The sequence below is a fragment of the Lonchura striata genome, chromosome 6, assembly GCF_050655825.1.
Source record: "Lonchura striata isolate lonStrDom1 chromosome 6, ASM5065582v1, whole genome shotgun sequence".
Taxonomy (NCBI): Eukaryota; Metazoa; Chordata; class Aves; order Passeriformes; family Estrildidae; genus Lonchura; species Lonchura striata.
The window spans coordinates 39,872,501-39,882,500 of record NC_140708.1 but is presented as its reverse complement, the minus strand read 5'-3'; the positions used below and the strand labels follow the sequence as shown (position 1 = coordinate 39,882,500).

The following is a 10,000-nucleotide window of genomic DNA, read 5'->3' as shown; positions in this document are numbered from 1 at the left end:
GGGCCCATCCAACCTCTTGGGTCTCAAAATGTCCCCATGTCCCATGGGATCCAGCTCCCTCACAAGATGTCTGTTACTTCCTGTTTTCATATTGGCCAGAAATAGATTAACAATGGTATTTCCTACTCTCCTCCAGCCAGAAAAAGGAGTTAAGAAGTGTTCATGATGCAAAATATTTTTCAGGCCATCTATCCAAACTTCTTGAACTTCCCTGAAGGCTCAGTTGAAGTTTTAGGCATGGGTTCAAGGAGCTGTTGTTGGATCCAAATGACTTTATCCAACCCTACTCACAATCTGTCTATAAAGATTCCCTCAGACCTAAAACTTGGGATACAATCTCACAAGCCTGGGAATTATTTATTTGTGCCAATTCTTTCAAATACATTTGATTTTAATTTACAACAGCACAAGAAAAAGTCGGAACTTTGTGGTTTTGCAGCGGTTTTAATATGAAAATTCTTATTTTGGGATGAAGTATTGCTGGCTTTTTATCTGAAATGTGTATTAGAGTTTTTCTGGCATTTACCAATGAATTTAACTGAGGTGAGGGGAGGGAAAAGGGAGAAATAGTGATTTAATTTACTGTACTTTTGGACGAGCATTCTAGGTAATAAATTTGATCTGATGAATCAATCTCTCTTTTGAAAACAAAGAGCCTTAACTGTTTACTCGACAGACTGCAGGGATTCAGGGAGAGTCCTTGCTGCTTATTGGGTAGATAATGCAGATTGCAGATGATGTGCAGATGATGTGCATTTTGATGAATATTTTCCCACTAGACTGCAACTGTTTCTATCTATTAATTTAGATCTAATGGGAAAAGTGCATTCCTGGGTAGTTTTAAGGGAGGACTTTTGAAATGGTTAGTGCATCCTGGATATGTTTTTGTGTCTGCCTAAGGTCTATTGTTGAAAAAAACTTTTAAGTGATGGTAGCACCTGAGATTCCTGTATTCTCTCTATTCCCAAAGAAATCAAAACCTGAGCAAAAACGCTGGCATCCAAATTTAGGTTCCTCACTGCTAGCCAGGGAAGGCGAGAATATTTGCATTTATTGTTCTTTAGGATTGGTTTCACCAGAGCTTCCAAATGGCACGGTGGTGACTGTGGTGCTTTTGAGGCAGATGATTTATCCCCAAAGGCAGAGTTGTTTTGCTGCAAAGGTGGTGAGCATAGGTAGGCCTGTCACTGCTGTGGGCCTAGAAATGCTCTTACAAATAATATTATATATATATATATATATATATAGGAACATAGATATATACCCACACATACACACACACACACACACACACACACACATTATATATATATATATATATGTGTAGAGTTTATGCAAAGCTACAGCCGAGTATCCTGCAAGTATGACAAGCTAAAAGAAGTGTCCAACAAAATAAAAAATGAATGAATTAAAAGCCTTAGCCCAAGTTCCAGATATTTGAGCTGTTGGGAGCTGGTGCAGTTCCACGGCGCACAGGGAAGCGCTGCAGATTTGAACCAGATGACGGTCTGGCTCTCAGGGCAGAGCCTGGAATTCTAACTTGCTTTAGAGTAATGTCTTTAACTGATTTCTGAGGAGCAGATTTTGCAAATGTGGCTAATTTTGCTGTTTTGAGGTTCTTTCTAATGTGGAAGTGGAACTCTTTCTAGTATGTTTAAGGAACTGGAAGAACAAACCATTTTTTTTCCTTCTTGGGGTTGTCTTTTGTGTTTATCTCTAAGTAAAGATGCTCAAAAGGATCATGAGAATGTCAGGAGCTTCTCCCACTGGAATGAAATTGTAATAAAGTAATGTAACTAACAAGACTTTAACAGGAATAGATATTTAAAACACCTTTGGAGGGAAACAAAAGCCAATATCCCAGCGATAAGAAAATAGAGAGAGAAAGCCAGAGCCTGCCTGACAGAGAAACTTCTGCTGTGCGTTATCCCAGAGTGATCGGGTGGCTAAGATAGTCTTTGGAAATTACAGCTGCCATTGAGAGGGAAGCCAAGCCTTGCTGTATTTCAGAAAATGAAAATGCTGTAGCCTGGCGGAGGGAGGGGCCGGGTCCCCAGGGCATCTGTTTCCCATCAGTGTCCCACCATGCTTGCAGCCTGGCTTGGCACTCTAACATTTAACCTTCCCGGCAGGAGGTAGACCATAGGGCAACAAGGCTGCGGAATAATGAAACAAGAGTGTAGTGTGGTGCACAAAGCCTTTGTGAGCGCAGAAGTTGAGACATTAAACCAGCAGGGCAGGGAGATGCGAAAGTTCCAGATTTTTCTCCAAAGCCCCCATTAGCCCGGCGCAGAAGCAGGAGCACGCCAGCTCCCAGCAGGCAAAGGCAAGGCCTTTCCCCATCTATCCATGCCTTTTTGCCCGCTGCTTTCAACTATTATAAAGATACAATTACCTTGGGAGATTGTGGCAGTTCAGTTGATTAGCACGGTGAATTAAAAGAATGAGTCACAAATGACATGTCCGGCTCTTCTCTACTAGTCCTTTGTATTCCCAGTGTACTTCACCCCTGTTGTAAGAAGGTCAAAAATTAGAGAGAGATAACAATTTTCAAGCAGCTAGCACTTAGGAGCAGAATTAACAATCATTCTGTATGTAATTGCCAGTTAATAGTAAATTGCCTTCTAGACTGTAAAATGCAATATAAACTGGTGGGCACCTAAAATTAAATTAATGAGGTATTTGCTGCATTTAAAAGTGAATAGTGCAAATTAATAACTGGGTACAATACTTGTTTTAATACATATCGAGCGGTGCAGCATTTGCTTGTTTAATACTAATTTTAAAAGCGCTACCTGAAAAATTTGCTGTCTGTGGGTAAATCGAGTGGTCGGTGCAGGTAGCCATAATTTTGCTGGTACAGTCTTCCAGGTTTCTAAATTAAATATCAGAGATTATTTTTTAATTAGAATATAAGCACTGCAGCCTTATTTGATTATGGCAAATTGTGATTTGTATGCTTCGAAATGAAATTATGTTACAGATAAAATTGCACCTTTGCACACATATTTTAAGCTCTGCAGATTCTCTTGGTTTGCTCTCAGCTGAGCAGCAGGATTGTGTTTACAGTGTGTTTGTGCCACTGCCTTCCTGTTTTCTCTGTGTTTTGTGTAGTTTCCCAAGCAAATAAAGGGTGCACGGCCTGATCTAGAGCATACCAAAACAGTTCCAAAGAATGATTCGTGGCCCTTGGAACTTTTCATGCTGGCTGCTTCCACCCTACGGCTTTTGTTGCACGCCCCTATTTTGACAGCTCCTTTGGCTTTGAGGCAATGCCCCAAATTGTCAGGAGGCAGCAGATCCCTGGCAGGGGACCCTTGTGGCATCCGACCGCCACCACGTCCCCAGCAGAACGCGGAGATGTCCAGCCCGTGGAGCCATGCCCAGGCCCGCAGTGCCTTTGCTGCTGGATGTGAGCAGGAGAACGATTCCCCAGCGCGAAGCCTCGCGTTGGATTTGGAGCTCGTGAGCCCATTGCTGGTGGCCCAGGGTCCCCACTGCCGGGGCGTTGGTGGCGCGGCACGGCTGGCACGGCCCCGGCGGGGGAACCCCTCTGCCCTCGTGGCGTTGCCCGGGTTTTTGGGCTTGGCTCGCCCTCTCCTCGGCATGGAGACCTCGCCTTGGAGACCTCGCCTTGGCTGCTCTCCTGGGCTGGCCCCCACCCCGCGTCCCCCTCGGAAAGATCTCGCGTTCCTCAAGTATTTGGGAGATCTTTTGTGCGCATTCAAATGCGGTTCTGTCAATGGCGCTGTTACACTGTTTAGAGTCAATAGCTCCCTTCCATCACAGCCAACGCAAACTGGCTGTCTCATAGGTCAGTGCTCTTTAAACAAATTACTTGTATCCACAGAGCAAATGATTGTTAATTGCCTCCCACAAATCATACTATTTTTACTATGCTAAACTCCACGGCAAAGGCCTTAGTTAAATTTAAATCACCTGATTATTTCTTGTACATATTCAATTATTGCTCTGAAGGATGAAATCTGGTGACTTTGCGAGAGGAATGCTAAAAATATACCGAATGTATCCAGGCTTTTATTGGAAAGCCTTAAAAAAAAGAAAAAGCAGTTACATTCATTTTAATGAAATCCTCAGCATTTCTAATTCATATATATTGCATTTCTTTTTTTTTTTTTTCCTGTTAAGTGCTGTTGTCCTGAAGCAACTTACAGTCACTGTTATTACACTATTGGTTATTTATTGATCAGACCCTGTGTCAGTATCAGTTGTTAGCAAGCTGGAAAAAAAAATCGAGATAGAACAGATATTCTTGGCCTTTCTTCAAGCTGGGTCTCTATAAGCAAGTCAAAGTTTAGTGTTCAAGAGTCAGACCCAGAAAGTCTCTGTTAATGGGTAAAACTGCTTTATAGGCCTGGAGTAAAATGTATTTTTCTGAAAGCAATAAGTCAAAGGGGAAGGGATTCTAGTGAAATGTCTCTTCGTATAAAGAAGGTTTTTGAGCATGACATACATTTTTAATTAATAGGCCAATGCTAAACATACAGACATGATTTAGTAGCATCAAGTCAATAGCGTGTTGGATAATGTATATTATATAATAGCTCTTTTTTAAACAGTAGCAATTCCAGGTTTATCAGGGTCATTGCTGTCCCCTTTCTTTTCTGTCTCAAAGGAGGCCAGAAGAATGAGACATACCATTTGTGCTATTGCACAAGTAGACTATTTGTCCTAATCAGTGACACCCATTTACTAGAATTGCTTAAAATGAACTATACCTCATACAGAAATCGCACATTTAGAGTGTTCCATTCATCATCGGAAAATTGAGGGCCAGTAAACTTTTCTGTTCCTCCAGCGGGATCATAGACATGCATCAAAATGTTAAAAAATGATTGGTGAGAGAGAACTGTCACCCATTTATCAAGGAAAAGGAACATTATTTGCTAATTTCCCAACCAAGGCAGTGACAGGGTGCTTCGTCTTTAGACCCATGGTGACCAACATGGCCTTTTTGTTATTAGTACAAGTCAAGCGCTTTTTGGCTGTTGCTAACAAGACACATTTGTCTATCATCAGAGAGTGCTTTATTTTTTTCCAAGTAGCTGTGACCAAAGTCTGCTCTCGGTGCCATGAGTGGCTGCACCTCGCCAGGTCGTGGTAGCACCGAGTCACAGCACCACTGATAAATCACAAAGTTTCCGTGTCAAGGTGAAGGTATTGACTCTGCTGTGCCCAAACTGACAAAACGTAGCAGCGAAGCGATGGCAATTCATCTTAAAAAAGGAAAAAAAAAAGGACAAAAGGGTCATCTTGGCTTCGTGTAATAATCAGGAAAATTTGAGTGCTGAATAAGACCTTTGCCTTGTTTTCTCTGAGAAGGGGGAAAAATGGCTTTTCTCTTTTATTTTTTGTTGTTGGAGTTAAACAGTAAAATCAGTTTCCTGAATATTAAACTGTCTAATTCTATTTTTCTTTCTATAACTTTAGCTTTACTGCTAATGTTTATTACTATAGCCTGATTGTACCATGTGGGCTGAAAACTTCCCCAAGTTTCAAATCAAGGAAAATAGGTGGAAGGACAGGAAATAAAATCTTTCACTAAAAATGTTTTTCTTGTTTTCGTATTATGAAAGCAAGAGAGCAAACAGACAAATCTGGGTTGCATTGGAAGATATCCAGGTGAATTCCTGGGTTTGGCTGGTTGCTGCTGTCCATGACACCAGTATTCCCATTAAATTAATTTGTACTCTCAGGAAAGTGCTGTGGAGATGAAAAGAAACATGTGGACTTTGTGGCCTTTGTGTTGAGAGCAACATGACATGGAAATTAGGAAAATATCCAGAAGCTCGTGGTTAAGGAAAATAATGATTTTGCTGTATTTTGAAACTCATTCTGTTGCATATTCTGGTGCTACTGCTGTAATTAAAAAGCTCAGAAGTATTTTCATGTTAGAAATCTGTGTGTTACAGATACATTCTTTTAGCCAGATGATTTTCATGAAAGTTGATTTAAAGGCACTGGCCGAGGCCTCATCTGCGTTGTTTTTTTTTTTTTTTTAATAATAAATTATCACAACTGCAGCGAATGCAATTTCCTAAGGAAAAATGTCAAAAAGCATTTCCAAAAATCTGCTGGATGTCCACTAGTATTTCTATTTTACAAGAATTTCTAGGACTTGCGAGGTGAATGTCAGTTCCTGTGGATGACCATTGATTTTTGAGTCAACTCCCATTGAAGCCATGGGAATTGGTGTGGATGGGAAAGCTCCCTGGTAGAGCTGGGGCTCTCTTCTGGAGCAGGCTGAGGGTCAGCTGGTGCTGATCCCAGCTGGAATATTCCATGGTCCTTTCCAGGGATGCCCACTGGCTGTGGATGTGCCAGTGGAGCAGGAGATGCAGGGATGCAGGCAGCTGTCCCAGCAATCCATGCTTGATGAATTCCCTTTGCTATCCCAGGCTTTTACAAGCTTGAAAGTTGCAATCTAGGACTGGATAATTTCAAATTTTAATTGCAAAATTCCCAACTCATTAAATTGTTAAGGATGGAAATAAAGAAAATTTTTTTGCAAAATCTTGAGAACTTGTTAAATTTGGATGTGCATTATAGCTCCTCAGAAAACTCTGAATTTTGTTAGCTTAATTAAAAACCTTCAGCATCTGCAGTTTTCTCTAAGATAAATAACTTCGGCATACAAAAGTATTTTTATTTGGAATATATTTTATATCTGTATATTTTAGCATGCATAAATATTTTTAAATTTCCATTGAAACCTAAACAGATAATTTAACAGAATTCTGAATGACTAAAATAATAACCCAGGCTTGCTTTCTTTTTTTAAAGTGGCAACATCCACTGTGCTTAAGCATTTAATAAAGCTTTTTATAGACTCAATGCAGTCTGTGAGTTATTTGAGGTATTTTTCCAATATCCACTAGTAATATAGAGATTTCACAACTTTGAGTAAGATCTATTTTTGTTTAAATTATTATACAACAGAGGAATACAGTTGTAGGAGCTCTGTTAGATGATCTTAAGGATCTGATTATAAGTCCTATTTGTCTAAATATTATATTAAAATATGACAGTATTATATTCTTATGCTGGGTGATCGCTGCCGAATATAAATGGGGAGAAGTTGTGCAGAATTCCAGCTCTTACAGATGTTTGCTGAGGCATCACAGATTTCATATGGTTCTGAGATGGATAAATACCCCTGAAGAGCTCAGCCAGTGATGACAGGCAAATGATCACATTTGCCATTTGCTGCCATCAAGCATCGTTTCCAGAGTACCTGAAATTCTTATATTTCATTGCTCTCATATTCAGAGCACCTGAAATTATTCTATTGCACAAGGATTGTGTAATCCAGCTCTGTGGCACAGGCGAATTTCAGGTGGAATTTCTGTTCTCTCAGGCTCTTGTAGCAAAATTCCAGCATGATTGTCTAAGATGTGGAAACAAGTGGATGGGGATGGATCCACACAGACCTATCTGTAAATAAGAGATATTTACTCAGCTGAGTGGCCTAGCAAAGGAATAAACTCCCAAATAATAACCCAAATGCAAAAATAGATGAAAGCTCAGTTTATTCCAGTAAAATATATCTTAATTAGTAAAGTACCTTGGAGTATTGAGCAGTTGAAATGTACATTTGGCTGCTTTGATGTGGTAGCACATGGTAACACACTTAGGAAATCAGGAATATGCCTCTTTTCTGGAGTACAATATTTTGTTATTTTAGAAATATGTTGTTTTCATAAAATGCCATGTTTTGTTGTAGTTCTGTCTGTGTCGGGCTGTGGGATTTCCTTGGCATGATGAGAGCATTTATGATTTGATATCACACAGATTTCCTTCTCCTTCACTGAAATAGTGCCAAGTCCCTGCCTTGCAATGTTCCCTGCTAAAAACTGGAGTGGTTTGGGTTGGAAAGGACCTCAAAGCCCACCCAGTGCCCCCCCTGCCATGGCAGGGACCCCTCCCACTGTCCCAGCTGCTCCAGCCCCAGTGCCCAGCCTGGCCTTGGGCACTGCCAGGGATCCAGGGGCAGCCACAGCTGCTCTGGGAATCTGTGCCAAGGCCTGCCACCCTCCCTGTAAAAAATTCCTCTGGGCACGTTTCTGTATCACCTAGAATTTCCCATCAGCCAACACCTCCAAGTCCTTTTCCTTGGTGCTGTTTTTTACTGATGTGATCCCCAGTTTCTCATGATCTTCTCATTCTGTAACTTTAAATGATGGTAAATTTGTGGGTATTTGACCCTGCAAACTCCTCTCACACTGGAATGTGTGGTGTGGTCTAATACAAAAACTCCATTGACCAACACCCCAAGTGGGTTAACTCCAAGTGCTTTCCATTCCCTACTTCAGACTTCACCTTTTAAGACTTTAAATATTTACAAATATCCAGTATCACTGGTTCTAAATACCCACAACAGCAGCAGAGTGATGCTTGTACAACGGAGAACATTGGGGTGATGTCCATGTCCTTGTCCATGTCCTTGTCCATGTCCGTGTCCGTGTGAGGTGAGGCTGTCCCCTCCCATAAATCCAAGCATCATGTGGCTCTCTGGGACCAGACATGTCATCCTTCTATCCAGGTGCTCACCCAGCGGCCCTGGATGTGGAGAGGAGAGGAGAGCACACACAAGCAGAGGGTGTTTGAGGTCCCATTCCATGTGCACTGCCTGCTTCAGTCATTTTCAGAGGGCTGTGTGGCATGTGAAGTGCTTTTCATTCATTCTCCCCTGCTCTCTCCCTCTCCCTCTCCTGCTCCTTCTCCATCTCATCCATTCATTCACTCATTTAAAGTAAATCTGCAGCTATTATGATGGTAATGACTTTTTTGGCAAACATCAGAGCCTGGAACACAATCGTTCTCAGTCAAAGTGGAAATGCCCTTGAGGAATCGAGGGTCATGAGGTATTAGTGCTTCGCTCCTCGCTGAGTGCCACCACCAAAAGGTGTGCCAAGAGCCCAGGTCCTGTGGTGGGACAGCCTGGAGGGGCTGGGCTGAGAATCCCTGAGGGTTATCTGAGGGTAGAAGACCACCATGGTCTTCCCATCAGATGTTTCTCAGCAGCCTCCTGGCATCTCTCGTGCAGTGAGGGTGCACCAGCCCTGCTGAGACCCCACAAGGGTTGGCATCAGGCTCTTGGAAATCAGGGGACAGATTATTAGTCACAGAGTGTATTTAAGCCTGAACTTGCCACACATTTGGGGAAGATGCTGGCTGTTTCTTTGACATCTCTCTGGCCCCTCACCCTTGTTTTCTCTCTCCCCTCACGCTGTGCTCCTTCCATCCCTCCTGGAGGAGGAAGGCACTGGTTGGTGTGGTGGGTGACTGGAACAGGCCAGGGAGTGTTTTCCCTAATTTTTACCTCTCTCCACTTTTAAGTACAAAGTCTATTCTGCTGGGGATGTTCTGACCTACTCTACAGCAGAGCCTGAGAGGGATGGATGATTCCTGAACTGAGTGATTTGACAATAGTATTCAAAGATGTCAAAGCCACAAATTCGCCTTCAAAACACTCTTTTAGTATTTCTTGGTTAACTCCTATCACAGACTTGGGCCAAAAGGGATCTTTAAAATCCAATCCCCTGCCATGGCAGGGCCACCTCCCACTGTCCCAGGTGCTCCAAAGCCCAGTGCCCAGCCTGGCCTTTGGCACTGCCAGGGATCCAGGGGCAGCCCCAGCTGCTCTGGGCACCTGTGCCAGGGCTGCCCATCCTCCAGGGAAGAATTTGTCCCAGGATCCCATCTAAACCTAATCCCTTTCAGTCTGGAGCCATTCCCTTTCATTCAATGCCTACATGTCCTTGTGTCCTCCTTTGTGAGCAGCACTGCATCCCAGTATTCCCTGCCAGCTTCTCCCTGATGCCTTTTGGGGCTGCCTAAAAGCAGAGGCCAGACAAAATTAAGGGACTAAAAAGCAGTTGTACATACTGAAGGGCAGGACGGTCCCTCCGTTCACTCCCACACACAGGCAGCATTGTGGATGTCAACACCTGGGGTGGGCCTTGCTTTCCAGCCAGGA

At 42.6% G+C, this 10,000-nt stretch overlaps 1 protein-coding gene across 19 annotated transcripts in view; it reads left to right on the top strand.

The window, feature by feature from the left end:
- Nucleotides 1–10,000, top strand: part of EBF3 (EBF transcription factor 3) — a 130,619-nt gene that overhangs the window by 95,219 nt on the left and 25,400 nt on the right. The gene's annotated exons all lie outside the window — the stretch shown is intronic.